The sequence below is a fragment of the Mesoplodon densirostris genome, chromosome 5 (assembly GCF_025265405.1).
Source record: "Mesoplodon densirostris isolate mMesDen1 chromosome 5, mMesDen1 primary haplotype, whole genome shotgun sequence".
Lineage (NCBI taxonomy): Eukaryota > Metazoa > Chordata > Mammalia > Artiodactyla > Ziphiidae > Mesoplodon > Mesoplodon densirostris.
This window is the reverse complement of record NC_082665.1, coordinates 42,406,254-42,423,858: the sequence shown is the minus strand read 5'-3', so window position 1 is coordinate 42,423,858 and position 17,605 is coordinate 42,406,254. Positions and strand designations below refer to the sequence as shown.

At 35.9% G+C, this 17,605-nt stretch overlaps 1 protein-coding gene and 1 pseudogene across 2 annotated transcripts in view; one reads left to right on the top strand and one right to left on the bottom strand.

The window, feature by feature from the left end:
• Window positions 1-17,605, bottom strand: part of EPHA3 (EPH receptor A3) — a 373,968-nt gene that overhangs the window by 95,202 nt on the left and 261,161 nt on the right. The window lies entirely within an intron of this gene.
• On the top strand, window positions 6,695-17,306 carry LOC132491015 (myosin light chain 5-like; annotated as a pseudogene).

The window sequence follows — 17,605 nt, the reverse complement described above, 5'->3', positions numbered from 1 at the left end:
AGAGAAAGAAGAACAAAAACATCCCAAAGTTAGCAGAAGGAAAGAAATCATAAAAATCAGATCAGAAATAAATGAAAAAGAAATGAAGGAAACGATAGCAAAGATCAATAAAACTAAAAGCTGGTTCTTTGAGAAGATAAACAAAATTGATAAACCATTAGCCAGACTCATCAAGAAAAAAAGGGAGAAGACTCAAATCAATAGAATTAGAAATGAAAAAGGAGAAGTAACAACTGACACTGCAGAAATACAAAAGATCATGAGAGATTACTATAAGCAACTCTATGCCAATAAAATGGACAACCTGGAAGAAATGGACAAATTCTTAGAAATGCACAACCTGCCAAGACTGAATCAGGAAGAAATAGAAAATATGAACAGACCAATCACAAGCACTGAAATTGAAACTGTGATTAAAAATCTTCCAACAAACAAAAGCACAGGACCAGATGGCTTCACAGGCGAATTCTATCAAGCATTTAGAGAAGAGCTAACACCTATCCTTCTGAAACTCTTCCAAAATATAGCAGAGGGAGGAACACTCCCAAACTCATTCTACGAGGCCACCATCACCTTGATACCAAAACCAGACAAGGATGTCACAAAGAAAGAAAACTACAGGCCAATATCACTGATGAACATAGATGCAAAAATCCTCAACAAAATACTAGCAAACAGAATCCAACAGCACATTAAAAGGATCATACACCATGATCAAGTGGGGTTTATTCCAGGAATGCAAGGATTCTTCAATATACGCAAATCAATCAATGTGATACACCATATTAACAAACTGAAGGAGAAAAACCATATGATCATCTCAATAGATGCAGAGAAAGCTTTTGACAAAATTCAACACCCATTTATGATAAAAACCCTGCAGAAAGTAGGCATAGAGGGAACTTTCCTCAACATAATAAAGGCCATATATGACAAACCCACAGCCAGCATCGTCCTCAATGGTGAAAAACTGAAACCATTTCCACTAAGATCAGGAACAAGACAAGGTTGCCCACTCTCACCACTCTTATTCAACATAGTTTTGGAAGTTTTAGCCACAGCAATCAGAGAAGAAAAGGAAATAAAAGGAATCCAAATGGGAAAAGAAGAAGTAAAGCTGTCACTGTTTGCAGATGACATGATACTATACATAGAGAATCCTAAAGATGCTACCAGAAAACTACTAGAGCTAATCAATGAATTTGGTAAAGTAGCAGGATACAAAATTAATGCACAGAAATCTCTGGCATTCCTATATACTAATGATGAAAAATCTGAAAGTGAAATCAAGGAAATACTCCCATTTACCATTGCAACAAAAAGATTAAAATATCTAGGAATAAACCTACCTAAGGAGACAAAAGACCTGTATGCAGAAAATTATAAGACACTGATGAAAGAAATTAAAGATGATACAAATAGATGGAGAGATGTACCATGTTCTTGGATTGGAAGAATCAACATTGTGAAAATGACTCTACTACCCAAAGCAATCTACAGATTCAATGCAATTCCTATCAAACTACCAATGGCATTTTTCACAGAAATAGAACAAAAAATTTCACAATTTGTATGGAAACACAAAAGACCCTGAATAGCCAAAGCAATCTTGAGAACGAAAAACGGAGCTGGAGGAATCAGGCTCCCTGACTTCAGACTATACTACAAAGCTACAGTAATCAAGACAGTATGGTACTGGCACAAAAACAGAAAGATAGATCAATGGAACAGGATAGAAAGCCCAGAGATAAACCCACGGACATATGGTCACCTTATCTTTGATAAAGGAGGCAGGAATGTACAGTGGAGAAAGGACAGTCTCTTCAATAAGTGGTGCTGGGAAAACTGGACAGGGACATGTAAAAGTATGAGATTAGATCACTCCCTAACACCATACACAAAAATAAGCTCAAAATGGATTAAAGACCTAAATGTAAGGCCAGACACTATCAAACTCCTAGAGGAAAACATAGGCAGAACACTCTATGACATAAATCACAGCAAGATCCTTTTTGACCCACCTCCTAGAGAAATGGAAATAAAGACAAAAATAAACACATGGGACCTAATGAAACTTCAAAGCTTTTGCACAGCAAAGGAAACCATAAACAAGACGAAAAGACAACCCTCAGAATGGGAGAAAATATTTGCAAATGAAGCAACTGACAAAGGATTAATCTCCAAAATTTATAAGCAGCTCATGCAGCTCAATAGCAAAAAAACAAACAACCCAATCCAAAAATGGGCAGAAGATCTAAATAGACATTTCTCCACAGAAGATATACAGACAGCCAACAAACACATGAAAGGATGCTCAACATCTTTACTCATTAGAGAAATGCAAATCAAAACTACAATGAGATATCATCTCACACCAGTCAGAATGGCCATCATCAAAAAATCTAGAAACAATAAATGCTGGAGAGGGTGTGGAAAAAAGGGAACACTCTTGCACTGCTGGTGGGAATGTGAATTGGTACAGCCACTATGGAGAACGGTATGGAGGTTCCTTAAAAAACTACAAATAGAACTACCATATGACCCAGCAATCCCACTACTGGGCATATACCCTGAGAAAACCATAATTCAAAAAGAGACATGTACCAAAATGTTCATAGCAGCCCTATTTACAATAGCCCGGAGATGGAAACAACCTAAGTGTCCATCATCGGATGAATGGATAAAGAAGATGTGGCACATATATACAATGGAATATTACTCAGCCATAAAAAGAAATGAAATTGAGCTATTTGTAATGAGGTGGATGGACCTAGAGTCTGTCATACAGAGTGAAGTAAGTCAGAAAGAGAAAGACAAATACTGTATACTGACACATATATATGGAATTTAAGAAAAAAATGTCATGAAGAACATAGGGGTAAGACAGGAATAAAGACACAGACCTACTAGAGCATGGACTTGAGGATATTGGGAGGGGGAAGGGTAAGCTGTGACAAAGTGAAAGAGCGGCATGGACATATATACACTACCAAACGTAAGGTAGATAGCTAGTGGGAAGCAGCCGCATAGCACAGGGAGATCAGCTCGGTTCTCTGTGACCGCCTGGAGGGGTGGGATAGGGAGGGTGGGAGGGAGATGCAAAAGGGAGGGGATATGGGAACATATGTATATGTATAACTGATTAAATTTGTAAAATAAAAAAAATAATAATAAATAAATAAATAAATATAATTTAAACATTAAAAAAAAATTTGTTCATTCTTTGCTGGATCCTTTCATTTTTATAAGTAAGAAAAGAAAAGAAGACAGAGAAAATGATATCACAGTGTGTCCGTCCAGAATTCTTTAAGGCACCACATATAAACACTCTTGTAGTAGGATTAGTTAGGGTTTGTGTCACAGGTAATAAATAGCTAACTTTAACTGAGGTACTGAAATTTGAAACACATACACACACACACAGATTTATGCATGCATGCCTTTGTGTAAAATCAAGTCCAGTCCTACAATAACTTCACTCTCACTTATATATGTTCTTGGTTGAGTGAGAAATTGATTTATTCCTGAAGGAATGACAATTGTCCTTATAAGTATCACATCCATGAGTGAGCAACCATTACTTTACTCTTCACTGTTGTATGAATCATGAATTTTTATAATGCATTATCCCCCCATAAATGTACACCATAGAAGTATATGTTGCATCTAAATAGTATTGATCCTGTGTGTGGAAGCAGAAAAAAATGTTGAGAAATTCTGCTTAGCATATGGCTTGTATAGGCCTGACCTATATGGCTTGTGTATGCCTAGCAATTCTACCTTGAGTGCAACAGAGACTAACTGAAGCGGGGAAGGAGGTCCTTTTTAGAAATCATGTAGGTTGATCCCTTCCTTTAGGGAAGTAAAAGCCCAAACCCCCCATAACAGGAAATCTGCAAAGTCTGGTCAAACATTTGGAAATCAGATTTTCGAATTAACTCAGAGCTATCCAATTTGCTTACATACAGAAATTCTCATTGGCTTGAAAAAAATGGGAAAAGGGAGTATTCCAGAAAAGAGAACATTTTTGATGGGTCATTATATAGAATGTAAAATGTTTTGATGACAATAAAACCATCTTTCTGAGTAGCCCTACTTCCATGTTGCTTTTATGCTAGGAACTTATTTATAACATAGATACACTCTTAACATAATAGTCTTTATTTGTTAATTCAAAAGAAGTCACCTGAAAAAATTTTAAGTAATAGGAAAAGGCTAAATACACTTAACTATTACATGAATCCTAATATTCACTTCTGCATCATCCCAAACCCCTGATCAATTAAAATTTAACTAATTAATTACTAAAAAGAGGCTGTGTTTATTAATTTTTGTAGTCTAGCTGTCTGTAAGATGCAGGTGGGGAATATGCCAATTTGAGTGTTTTGCATATTTATATAAACAAAATGCACATCAACAGAGACTTACAGAGTCTCCAAAAGCATTTATGCCTGTAAAATTTCTCTTTTGGCTGTAAAATTTGCATTGCTCACGCTTGCACTTACTAAGACACTTCCCAAGCAAATTCCTTCATTCTTTGTCCCCTATCCCTTGATTAAGAAATACAAACATTTAGTTGCCCTAAATAATATTTCATTCCCCACAAACAGAGATTTTTAAAACTTTAAGCAGAAAACAAAGAGGAAATTGCAGAGGCAGACTACCTGCTGTTTAATTTCCATGATGCCTGTGGCCTGACCTCTTTAGTTCCAGGCACAGGATTAATTTATCTAAAGAAATTTTGTCAAATACCTTTTTAGCTAGCCATGAATTTTGGAGTAATACTAATTCTCAAGTCCATCCAAATAAGGAAAATGCATCAATACATAGTTTTACAATTATGCAAACTTCACATAATTGACCTTAGAATTTTGAGAGCTGGAGCAGATTAATTTTTACATGCCCCATAAAAACTTTAGCACATTAGAAAAAATAGCCTTAAGTTGTTCCATTTTTGGATTGCATAAAAAAAGCAAAAAAGAAATTATGCAGATACAAATATAATAATACTTGTTTCTTTTAAGAGTTTGGCTTTCATTTCAATGTTTATACTTGGGTTCCTGCATTTCTAATTCCCAATAGCTGACAAAAAAGTTGTCTTTAGTCTACATAGAACAGTTCTCAGACAATGCTGCATAAACTTCAGATTTTAGAGGAGAGATATTTCATTTTAACTGAGGTGTGGAAAAATTCTAAACATTCATTCCCAAGCTTGTGAACTGAACTTAAGTCACTTTTATTTATGAAAAAATAAATTCAATGTAAAGACTCAACTTAGAATTATATTTAAAAACTAGTTAAAAATGCAGTGATGAGTTCATCATCATTACTTTTTGGAGGGCATAAAAATATTCTAAAACTGATTTATGGTGACAGTTGCATCAGTCAGTAAAATTACTGAAGATTATTGAATTGTATATTTGAAGTGGGTAGATTTCATGAAATGTAATATATACCTCAATAAACTTATACAAAAAAAAAAGAATAACCTGAAGTTAAAAGTATACATTATTTACCAGAATTGAGAGGTGGTTAAATTAATTGCATGGCTTTGAATGATTTTGAACTTTTTTTTTTTTTTTTACTGTGCTCTATATATTTTATCTAATTTTCAGACTTGTTTGTTGAAAAAAAAAACCTGTATGAATTATTATACAGACAGGATAACTGGCCTGGTCTGTCAGATTTCTTCTAGAATTGAAAAACAATAAGCCAAGGATCATTATTATTCACATTGCACAGTCTGTGGTTTAGCTTTAGAAACATGCTTTTCAAGTTAAATTTACTTCAAAATGCACCTAGCTAGGAAAAAAAAATGAGGGAAAAATGCTAGAGGCAAAGTAAACTTGAGGTTGTGAAATCTGGCAGTCCATTCTCCAAACATGACTGAGTTTTCCTACCCCTGTTACATTCTAGGGGGACTCACAGTTGGTTTTCATATATGCGTTTACGGATCTATGTACACATCTTGCTTTCCTGAATGGCTAAAGTATGGTACTTTTACTCTTTGTTAACCTTAGAAATAACTGACTGTCAAACTGATTTGGGGCTCTATTGGCTTGTTTTAATCCTCTGAAAAGGGATCCTGAAATAAGAATCCTCTAAGACCAGACGCTGGGTTCTAAACAATGTATAGAATTTGCAAATAGGTACATGTGGAATGAATATTCCATTAACATTTGTGTTCAATATAAAGCATCCAGTGCATAGGCAATTACACATAATAAAATGTTTGTGTTCTCTTCATTCATATTGTTTTTAAATGTACAGCCATAGGTTGGGAAGTGCTTTAGGTAATTTACCACTAGCTTTCTTGTGAAATGGTGGATCCTGAAATCAGATAAGAAAAAAAAAAAATCAACCCAAGTAAAACAAGTTTTGAACAACAAAATAATGAGCATGTTCTTATTGCAAAATCCATAGCAATTAAGCTTATAATCAGGGAAGTGACTACCAGAAAGACAGACACAGAAGGAAAATTGTGAGAAAAATTTTCCAACACATTCCATGAAAAGTCAGCAGGGTTTTATAGGAAACAATCAAGTGATTGTAGAAAGAAAACATGCAACCAAAGAATTTATTCAGTTAACATCTATAATTTAACAAAATAACATGTTCAAAGTCATTTTTCTGAAGACAAATTAAAAGGCTCTATGCACTACAAATTGCTAACTAGCAATGTTCAAGTAAGGAAATGACGAATCACATTGATGACAAACCATCCCAAGAGTGGCTGCTGCAAAAACTAGCAACTGAATACTTAATGTCAACTTTATTGGTAACTGTGAAATCTTAAAGCAACACATTTTAACCCAAATATCAGTGGAAAACATGCAATATAGAGGAGACTATGTTTGTATTATTAAATACGAGCATAAAACCACAAAAAAACTGATGGATACAAATATTTTATGAAATTTGAACACAAATTATTTAACTCATATGAATCATCAGATCCAAAACCAGTGAGAAAACTATATACCCATAGTTGATATGGAATGGAAGAAAACTGATGAAATGTAAAACCTGAATGTACTAGTTTTAAAAAATCCAACACAAAAAGACTTATTTATATGTACACTCAATATATAATATATCTACTAGCATATATATGTGTATATACATGTACATGTACCCTATGTAAAGCTCAATTACTGATACTTTTATATATTAGATTCACACATTATTTTATTTAATTCTAACAGCAATCTTAAAAGATGGGAATTTTTCTGATTTCCAAAAACAAAGGAAAACTAGAATTAAAAATATTAAGACACTCAACTAAAACATTAGCAAATTGTGGTACGCACATTCATTTTCACAAACTTCTCTCATTTCAATTTTACCATTCATACTTTCCAGTTACACTTCGTAATATAAGCAATGCGATAATTTCTATTTAAATTTTATAGAAGATAAAATTTATCTTCTATAAAAGTACATTTTTTAAAAGAAGTAGTGACTAGTATTTAATCCCATACTCTTTTCTCTTTCTCTACTGGAATAAGACTAAAGAAATATTCAAGTCATTCTTCTAGAAAGACACTTGAGACAGCAGAATTTTATATATCATTTAATAAAGCAACAATCCCAGTTAGCCTTACAGCTCTCCTTATCATGGTTCTAAGGTCCTTCCTAAATTAATAATGTAATAAATACTCTTTTACATGCTCCTTTTTTTGCATATATTTAATTAATACTTTAGTAAAAATCATTAAATATCATAAAATGATTTCATTCCAGACAGGCTGTGTTTCTATCACCTGTCAGGTATGATGGAATGGTTAAAGCAGTATACAATGGCTAAAGCAATGTAAAAGGTGGAGGTGGAGCCAACCTTTATGGAGATGGAAAACATTCTCATCACTAGAATTGGGTTTCTTTACAAATTACTATCTGATACCTTCTGCTCCCCTATATGCATATGGAACCTACCATCTCAGTTAAAGGCTAGCTGATCTGAAGTACTCCAAACCATTCAATACCTAATAAGCATATTTTCTTGGTGTCCCAACAGTATCCCTTTGGAATTTACTATTGTAGGGTAACTTTCCTATTTCAAGCTGCCAGAATTTCACTCCATTTGACTGAGGGTTTTCTTTGGCCATCGGAGTCAGCTCTGCCCAAGCACTTCAGGCTGGAAGTGTTAAGAATTAATACTCCTTCAATTAGTTCTCATCCTTGGGACAGCCTCAGTCAAGAAGAGATAAAGCTTGGATATTTATACCTAGATGCCTTATCTTCTGTTGAATGGCATAACTCTGAAGCAAATGTTCTACACTGACTCTCACTGTTCAGCAGCAGAATTAAATTCCAGTCTTCCACAGGGTAACTTGACCAATACCTGACCCTTCATAGGTTGCCTTCCTTTCCCTGTTTTATTTTCATACTCCCCTACCTGTAGAAGAAGCCAAACTAAGGCTTCTAGAAGACAAACTAAGACACCTTGGGTCTCTGAAGATACTCAGAATATTGATGAGAGCTGAGACCATCTTGAACTCTATTCAGATTTTCAAGACATTTACACAGTTTGTTTCTATTCTAGTTAATAGCAAATACTGTCATTAGAAAGTCTTGGTATCCACTGGGTCTTTGTTTAGGGAAACCAAACACAGACACACAAACAGATATAACAGGTGCGGTTACCCAGAGCTAACATACACACACACATATACATACACCATCAATGCCTCAAACTCACTCCTGAGAGTTGGAAGTTATAACACAGATATTAGAAATTACTTGAGTAAGAGGACTACATTTGCTACAGTGGGATAAAACGATGGTTTGTGGTGTTACATAGAACTTTAATGGCATCATTTTTGTTCAATTAAACCTCTACTTTTCTATCTACTCTAGGTAGAGGTGACTCTTTTGGACCAAATGGTTAGTTTTTTTGTTTTGTTGTGTGTGGTTTTTTTTTTAATCCTGTCCTTCTATGCTCAGAATATAGGATTCCCAAGTTAGAAAAGGAGAGGTGTTTTGTTATTTAGCCATTCTTGGATATTCGTAGGAAAATACCAAGATGCATCATGACAATGGACCCTCAGACAGGAAGTAGGCATCACAATGCACACCAGACCCATGACATTTTTTTAAATGGAATACAGAGAACAGAGCTCCTCTGATCTGCTGAAACTTGATTTCCTGTTCTTTGATAACATTGCTAGAATATCTCATAGCTTCCTGTTAACTTTCAGTTATTAATGCCCAGTGTATACCATTATAAAACATCAATATCCTGGGTGAGAGAGAAAAAACTTTGCACTTTTATTCCTTCTTTCTTTCTTCTGATGTTGGGGGCACTGTGTAGAGACTGTGGAAAAATGATAAAGTTTATACTTACTGTGCACACAATTGCACTGTATTTATTGAGTCCACTGTTTTCTTGGCTGATACCAGACATTGGAATTGTGTGCTGGCTTCCTACAGGCACTCGTGAATTTTTCAGAGGACTCTGTAGGTCTCAACATTGCAGGGACCCATTTTGAGCCATTTAAAAGACCTTCAAGAAATCTGGTCCCAACTGTTTGCAGTTCTTTTTGATTGTGGTATTGATTGTGGTATTTGATTACGAATTTTTGTCCTATTTTGTGATTTTATTTGCCAGTTTCCAAGCAACTGAAAAATACCTTGCTGAACATCTTATATTTAACTAAATGTGTGTGTGTGTGTGTGTGTGTGTGTGTGTATAGTCTGTATAACTGTATATATTTTACCTTTTATTTTGGAAACTAATTTAAAAAAAATCTTTTTGCTGTCTTAATAGATACTGACATTTATTATATATAGTACTATATATGATACACATATCATAATAATTGCACTGAATGACTATCTCATCTTAGAGTTACATTCTTGAATCCAGGATGAATAAAACCAAGGAATGACACCTTCTCCATCCTACACCTCTCAAAGCCTTACAGAACTCAGTTTAGTTTTATGTTGGGGTAACATGTTACAGAAGCCCACAAACAGAAGCGTGTACTTGGATTGAAAGTGAGGTAAAATATATCTCTGAATAAATCTCTCCTGTCAATTCACATGGTGAGTGAAAATTAGAGTCCAGTAGGAATCAGAGAAAGAGGCAGATAAGTAAGTCCCCTCTGGGAGAGACTCATTCATAGCAGGGTGATGATGTCTTGGGTATCCCACTGTCTAGCAGGCTTCACCAGAAGAGACACCTGTCACATAGGAATTGAGACAAGTGGGCTCACACAGAAATCTTTTTTGTTCTTACTTCCTCAGTTCCCACTTGCTGCTATAAGAACATTCTGAAATAACACTGCCATTTTACAACTACTACTCCCAAAGTTTTGTTTTGTAAGGTAAGACAGATGTTAGGCAGAGATGTAGAAATACAAAACTTACTTACAGATATCTACATACAATGGAGAAAATACTACACACATTTGTTAAGTTTTTATCTTGTCTAAGGAGCCAATTTAAAAAATAGTCTTGAAGAAGTTATAAATGAGCTACAAAATTTCTTTAAAAGTAAAGATTAAATGAGATGGACAAAAAGAAAAGCCCGATTTATCTCTTAGAGGGTTAATACTATTTACCTTTGTAAGTCTTTAACCTTCCAAAGACTTGACATTAACTTAAAAAGTTGATTTCAAGAATAAATATAAATAGTGCTCAACATAAATTCTATTTAGTGCCAGAGACCTTTAATCAAATTAGAAAGTTACAAGAATAAGATTTGAAACCACTTTTATGTAGTGAAAAGACTAGAAAAGCAAAGTGATAAAATATTTTGGAGTACCACATATTTTCTTAATCAAGATGCATTTGTTGGATCAAATTACTTTTTCTTGCAGCAGTTCTATGCAGACACATCCTTGATCCTTTTGTGGTTCAAACTGATTTTCTGAATACTTCTCTTTAAAATATATTGCCAGTGCAAAGTGAGATAACATACCTTCTTCTTAGAGTCAAATGTTAAATTATTCTATTTGTTTTATTTATGATTTAAGGTAACTGTCTCATTCATCAGTAATAATGCTTACCACAGTCTTCAGGAGACAGAGACTAAGCCTTTCAAATGAATGACTATAAAGTGAATAGCTTGTGCCAAAGGATGATTCATTTGATTTAAAACACATTTGTAGAACAAATTTTGGAACTGTGCACACTTGTTAATTTTCTCTTTTGTGATTTTCCTTCTCTTTTGTAGGTTGGCACTCAAAACCAACATCTAGACAGTGCCAAGTCTGATGAAGTGGTTAAGAGCATTCCTGGAAGTGGCATATATGCCAATGGATCAGCTCTTTGTAATTAGAAGAAATAAAAAGTCTGTGTTAGATATGAATAAAAGCTGTTGTATAGTTTGGGCTTTTTTTTTTCCTTTTAAAAAAATATCTTGGAATAGAGAAGCTTGAGCCTAAGCATGAGGGTGACAGGGGGACTGCCAGAAATAAGTCAACATGCTCCATCATAGTATAGAGCCATTCAGGACCAAATTTGTATATCAGGCCTCTTCAAGTTCTAGGTCATGACTAGTGAAGTTATGAGTTGCCTTAGGAACTTCTATTGATACACCCTGTCTTCTTATTTGCAGAGCCTGCTGGGGCTGACTGATCCAAAAACTTCAGATGGATAGATCTTTGGTTTTAAGGTGGGCAAAAGTCAATCCCAATTTGATTTAAATCTTTCAGAACAGATTGATTATTAATTATGCAGAAACTTGTGGTAACATTTTCTTTCCTATCTCTCCACACCACCATGGTTTTACATTTTTAGAATTGAACAAAGCTTTTAGATAACTTCCCTGGCTAAAAGTGAATCATAGAGAATTGTGCTGTAGAAACAGTGAAGGTGATACTAAAGCCCACCACCAGACACATTCTAGTAACTCTTCAAACGTTGAATTATTTAAACACTGCTTCTCTTCAACATAGGTAATTAAGGTTGTCCAGGATATAAAATGTTCTCACAAAAGACATTTCTTTCCCAGTCTTGACATTTTGCTACTTGTCAATTTCAGTCTTCTTTTTTTCCTTTCATATCACTGCACTTTTTACAATAAACTAAATACAAGAACATAGACTAGAACAAATTCTGCCCATCAACAGATTTCCCCTAAAAATTCTGAATGTGTCAGACTGCATAGCTGTAGATTACTGAACTAGAGAAGATACTGGCTGACAGTATTTAGGGAAACTCCACACATCTCCTTGATAAGTTACCAGCTCACACTTCCTCTTAACTTATGAACTGTTTCTCAGTTTAGCGGGTAGAAGTGGGCCTAGGAAAATAAGATTCCTGTACAATGAGTACAAGAAGAGAATGCTAATTAAGGTCCTCTTCATTAAATAATTAAGGAAGCTAATCTTCCAGGAAAACTTAAAGACATGAGAACAGAGAGAAGAAATTTTGTCTAAATGTGCATAAGTAGGAGGCTATGACAATTGTGGCCATAGTACAGATCACAGTGTCTTAAAATCATTAGCCGAAAACAAGTAACAACAACAAAAATATCACTAGAATAAAAAAATATGTGAACAACTATCATGAATGTTTTTTTCAGAACAGAGCTGTACCTGCACAAAAACTGATTTTACAGAGAACTGACTACCTTGAAACATCTATTTTCATACAGTTCAAGAGCAGATGTAATAAAATTTCCATACTGGCTTACTTAATTCCTTGGTAGTTCTGTTATTTTCTTACTTTATACCCACTAGTGAGTTGCAGAGGTTTTGTCTAGATACACAAAGGAGATGAACAACAGTGGTATCAGTTTGAAAGGGCACATCACAGTTTTATTCTGTGATTTAGCAACTTCTTAATCCCGATCCAATTCAGTTCATGACCTGTTTCAGGCAAAGTGACTTTCTAGATCCACCTATCTCTTCTTCTTTCCTCCTCATGTTGAGAGAAACAGGTTTTACCTACTTCGTTTCATGACTAATACCTGCCATTGATTCCATTCCTTCTTACAATTACTTGAATCCTCAAAAGCCCTGCTGACCTTGCCCTTACATTGCTAAACCATATTCTTCTTCCCTTCAGTGGCATGCTTCAGTAGAGGGGAAAGTGGTGGTTAAGAATGCAGACACTGCTGTCAGATTACTCGAGTTCAAATCATGATTCAGCAACATCTGTGTGAACTTAAGTATGTTGCTTAACGTGCTTTTCTCAGTTTCCTCCACTAAAAAACTGGGGGGCTTCCCTGGTGGCGCAGTGGTTGGGAGTCCATCTGCCGAGGCAGGGGACACGGGTTCGTGCCCCAGTCCGGGAGGATCCCACATGCCGCGGAGCGGCTGGGCCCATGAGCCATGGCCGCTGAGCCTGCGCGTCCGGAGCCTGTGCTCCGCGACGGGAGAGGCCGCAACAGTGAGAGGCCCGCGTACCGCAAAAAACAAACAAACAAACAAACAAAAACCTGGGAAAATAAGAGCTTCTATTTTATAGGGGTTTTTTCCTAATGAAGATTGAATTAAATAATACACAGAACACAATTAGCATAGTGCCTGCCACATGGTATGTACTTTAACGTTTGCAATCCAAATTCTGTCTCCAAATTTCACTCTAAATTGTCTCAAGTGGTCGGGTACATCCCCCACTACCAACAATAGTAGCTTGTGTATTCTGATCTACTTCTGTGAAACCTCTGGTATTTAAATCCTCTGCTCATCCCTCCCTTCTTCTTGTACCTCTTTCACTTAAAAAGTATCTAAAAGTACCAATTTGGATGAGGATGAATCTAGCCACTATGAAAGAGACAAATGTGAGCCGTGCCTGGATCATGCCCTTGAGGAACTTAGAGTACAGTAGGAAAAATTAAATGCATATAAAATGTCAGTCTAATGTAAATTAGAATAGAAGAGCACCATAAGAGATGCAGATAACTGATAATGTAGTGCTATGGGAGTTCAGATGAAAGCACAATTACTGCTAGCTGAGAAGAATTAGAGAAAATTAATGGAGGTGCTGGCATTTAATCTGGGCTTTGCAGGGTGGAAGACATTTGGCTACATAAATATTGAATTAGTGTATTTTAGGTGAAGGTCACCAAATCTGCAAAACTTCCTGGAGAATAAGAAAGAGTTAAATTTGTTTTTGATTATGGTTGGAGATTTACGTGAAGCCTACATGTGAAAGGTCTTAATTTCCAGGCTAAGAAGTTTGACTTTTTTTCCTCTATTATGGGGAGCCATTAAAGCTTTTAGAACAAGTAAGCAACATGATCAAAATGGTGTTCAATAAGATTAATCCTGCCATGATTTCATTACAGTTCAGCAAACATGGATAAGACCCAGTGCCTGCTTTTGAGGAGTTACAGCATTGGGTGAAGAAGGAAAACAGAATTTCCTGTAAGTGGAAATAGTTAACATGTTTGAAATGGCATGAAATTGTAGAGAGTTTATGAAGATGATAAGATATTGTATTCATAGAGCATAAACTGGAAAGGTATTAAATGGCAAGTAGGCATGGAGCAGGTCATGGGGAACTTTGTAAACCACAGATAAGCACTCGGATTGAAGATGCTTTATAAAACAAATGAGGTAGAAGAGCAACTCCAGACTAGTGGTTACTGTAATACTCCAGATGAAAAATGATGAGAACCTGAAGTTAGAAATATCAGTGAAGACAGAAAGGATGTCATAGAAATAAGGAGAGAGTTGTTCTGGTGGAATCAACATTGCATAACTGACTATAGAGTCATTTGCTAGACATTTATTAAACACCCACTACATTTCAAGCTCCGAGGAAATACATCAACAATGCACCAATGAACACAAGTGGGCAAAGACTTCCTGCCTTCAGAAAGCTTATATTTTTTGAGGAGGATTAAAAGAGGTGGTGGAGGAAAGAGAATAAGATTTCATAAGTTACAGTTGCATATGATTATTTCCTAAAGTCTGAGCTTGGATTCCAAAGCTGGCCCTTTTGCTTATGCTCAAAGCTATTTGCTGCAGTTCCCAAGATCTTATCTTTGGCCCTATATTTTAACAAAAAATTCTATACTCTATATTGACTCCTTTTCAACTCTCATGAGTTCCAAATATACGACTCATATTTAAGTTCCTTCCCAAGAATCAGACTTTAATAGGCAACCGCTTAAAGTTGTATGACCATTTGGATGAACAACCTATATGTTGCCTTATTCCATCAATTCTAAGATGCTCTTATCATGTTTTTCCTCTTCCGATCTTGATCAAAGGCTTCACCATGCTTTATCGCCACACTTATTTAGATTATTTTCACGTTTGAGTGAGCTGCAACTCACCATTGCTCTTTAATTCACACCTGCTCAATTCATACATTCTGGTTTTAATCTCTTAAAAGGTCATCTTCCTCCTTTTCTTAAATTTAGTTTAGACCTTGCTACCTCTCTTTTGGGTTATTGTTAGTTTGTTACTTGCTGTCCCTTGCAACTTTCTTTCTTTCCCTAAATCAAAGGTCAGATCATAACATTCTCCTCCATTAAATCTACCTGCCTTTCTCTCCACCCCGTCCCAAACCATCTATAATATACACGAGTGCCACTACATATAAGATGGAGAAAAATTCCCATGCATGCTTGACATGCAAGAAGTTGCACGGCAGGATCCTCAGGGAGATGGGCCTTCTACGCCAAAGAAAGAAGGAAGCGAAGATACTGTTCAAAGACACTGGAAGACTGTCTCCGCTTTGGCCCCCATTTCCCTCTGTCTATTGGTCTTGTTGCTGAACTGGTTCAGGAACCAAAAGGGGTTCAATATTTGTAAATATTCCCCTAAACTGAAGAGCACAATTTTTGGTGCTTTTCTCCAGAATGCAAAATACAGAACTGAGTATTAAAAAGCAGGGGTACAGCAAGATTAGTGTGCGTTTCCAAGTCTGGCAGGACCTTTGCTACACAGTCACCTAAGGCTGTTACCCTATCAGGATTCTAGAAGACCAGGAGTAAAGCTGAGCCAAGATATGGTGTCTCTGCTCTTGTGTCTATGGCTCCTTTACATCACTTTTTTAAAATTGAAGTATAGTAGATTTACAATTTTGTGTTAGTTTCAGGTGTACAGCACAGTGATTCAGTTTTATATGTTCTTTTTCAGCACAGTGATTCTTTTATATATATAGATATATGTTCATATATATGTATGTTCTTTTTCAGATTCTTTTTTCTTATCGGTTATTACAAAATATGAGTATAGCTCCCTGTACTACACAGTAGGTCCTTGTTGATTATCCGTTTTATATATAGTAGTGTGTATATGTTAATATCCTCCTCCTAATTTATCCCTCCGCGTTCTCCTTTGGTAACCATAAGTTTCTTTTCTATGTCTGTGGGTCTATTTCTGTTTTGTAAAGAATTTTATTTGCATCTTTTTTTTCAGAGTCCACCTATAAGCGATATCATATGATATCTGTTTTTGTCTGACTTCACCTAGTGTAATAATCTCCAGGTCCATCTATGTTGCTACTTCACTTAAATTCTGTATCTTTGTTTAAATATGTCTGAAAATGCAGGTGAGTGAGTGTGTGACTGTTTCAGTCAAACTGAATCCCCCTGGAATTGTGCAGACCTCAAACCACATTTCCACCCCCCACTCAGCCTTCTCCTCTCCTACACTTAAGCTGACTGTACTTGCCTGAAGAGACAATTACCTCTCCAGCCTCTCTGCTTTCTTTCTCAGTCCTTAAAGTTTTTGCTCCCTTTTGCACCTATTAAGTCCTTATCTATCTTTCAATTGTCCACCTCAAACCTTACCTCTTCCATAAAATCTTCCTCAATTCCCAAACTGGAAATGATCATCCCTTTTTTTATCCTGATGCATTTTGATTGAACAAATTATATTTATTTGATTAAGTGTCAAAGTAATTATAAATTTCTTGAAGACTGCAAGCATGTATTAATTATCATTGTATGCCCCTAATACATATCACAGTGTTAGTTACATTATAGTACTCAATAAATATTTTGGGGATTAAATTGAATAGATAAAAGATTTTATTGTTATAAAAGTGCAGTCAGACCAGAACCAAGATGGCTTCATTGACAAGGAGGACCTGAAGGACACCTACGTCTCCCTGGGCAAAACCAACGTCAAGGACGAGGAGCTGGATGCCATGCTCAGGGAGGCCTCGGGGCCCATCAACTTCACCATGTTCCTGAACATGTTTGGGGAGAAGCTGAGCGGCACGGATGCCGAGGAGACCATCCTCAACGCATTCAAGATGCTGGACTCTGACGGCAAAGGCAGCATCAACAAGGACTAGTTGACCAGATGCTCCAGTTCTCCACCATCGACGCTGAAGGCAACCTGGACCACAAGGCACTGAGCTACGTGCTCACCCACGGGGACGAGGAGTGAGGGGCACCCCTACCCCCCTGGGCCATGGCCAGTTCAATAAACGCAAACCCACACACACAAAAAAAGTGGTCACTTTATGAAATGAATTTAAAGAAAACTTTTTAAAAGCAGCAAAGACTGAAATGCAGAAGAAAGCAATAACAACACTAATTAATTCAAATTTTGATTCCATTAAAATTCTTCAGAATTAAATGGATTCAAGACATATTGACAAAATAATGACAATCTTTTACATTTGCATAAAGTCTGAAAAATGTGTTGTCTTTTGAGAACAAGATGCTATTTCGACAAATTCAACA